Below are 1,379 nucleotides of genomic sequence, written 5' to 3'. Positions count from 1 at the left end.
CCGCTGAGAAAGAGAAATAGATAGATAGATAGATAGATAGATAGATAGATAGATAGAGAGAGAGAGAGAGAGAGAGAGAGAGAGAGAGAGAGAGAGAGAGAGAGAGAGAGAGAGAGAGAGAGGGCGGGGGCGGAGGGTGGGGTGGATGTGTGTGTGTGTGTGTGTGTGTGTGTGTGTGTGTGTGTGTGTGTGTGTGTGTGTGTGTGTGTGTGTGTGTTTGTGTGTTTGTGTGTGTGGGAAGGGGGGGAATTGGAGGTTTGGAGGGCAGAATCTAGCAACCACAGAGCTCACGATCAGCTTACTGTCCTCTGCACATATTCACGCTTAACGAACTATGACAGGTCGGCGGAGAGATATCGGAGTGTCCTCTCCTTTCTCTCAGTCCGGTCCCCACTATGTAAGGGGATGAGGGAAGAGGGGGAGAGAGAGAGAGAGAGAGAGAGAGAGAGAGAGAGAGAGAGAGAGAGAGAGAGAGAGAGAGAGAGAGAGAGAGAGAGAGAGAGAGAGAGATAGATAGATAGATAGATAGATAGAGAGAAAGAGAAAGAGAGAAAGAGAGAGAGAGAGAGATAGAGAGAGAGAGTGAGGCACGGAAGAGACAGACAGACAGACCGTTGGACTACCTGACGACATTCCCTCTCTATCCACCTTTGACCATCAATAATTTGTATATAGCGACACCAGCCATCCATGTCCAGGAGTCTTTTTAGCCTTGTTATCTATCTTTGGTCACCCTCTCTCACACACTTTCCTATCCTCCACTTGAGGCTCCCTGTTGGTCCGGCTCATCCCCCACAGTGTTAGGTTCGCCGGTAAGTCCCCTCTCCGTTTTAGACACTTTCCCTCTCTCCTCTCTCCAGTCACACCTTAGAACCCTCCAATTGAGGCCCTGCCCGCTCCTGCCCTATCCTCCACTTGAGGCTCCCTGTTGGTCCTGCTCATCCCCCACAGTGTTAGGTTCGCCGGTAAGTCCCCTCTCTGTTTTAGACACTTTCCCTCTCTCCTCTCTCCAGTCACACCTTAGAACCCTCCAATTGAGGCCCCTGCACGCTCCTGCCCAGCCCCCGCAAACATCCACCTCCACCTCCCCCTCCCGCCCCAGGGATCTGTTATGTGTTTATTACAACAGGCCCCCGCCGTCCGTCCCCGGCCACCTATTACTTATGTACACAGCTATCCTCACTGTGCTATGGGTTAGATAGTTTTCTGTTCATCATGTCTAATCATAAGAGATCAATTAGAACTGACCATCGTTGGCCGTGTATGTTTGGCCATTTGTTAATACTTGACAAGTTCAAAGTTTATATGAAAAGATATGGTCTAATATCCGCCTATTGATATCATTTTTTCATGTTTATGTACATTTCACTACATTATTT

Source organism: Aplysia californica, unplaced genomic scaffold, assembly GCF_000002075.1.
Source record: "Aplysia californica isolate F4 #8 unplaced genomic scaffold, AplCal3.0 scaffold00162, whole genome shotgun sequence".
Lineage (NCBI taxonomy): Eukaryota > Metazoa > Mollusca > Gastropoda > Aplysiida > Aplysiidae > Aplysia > Aplysia californica.
The sequence above is the reverse complement of the archived record's forward strand: the minus strand, read 5'-3'. Positions refer to the sequence as shown.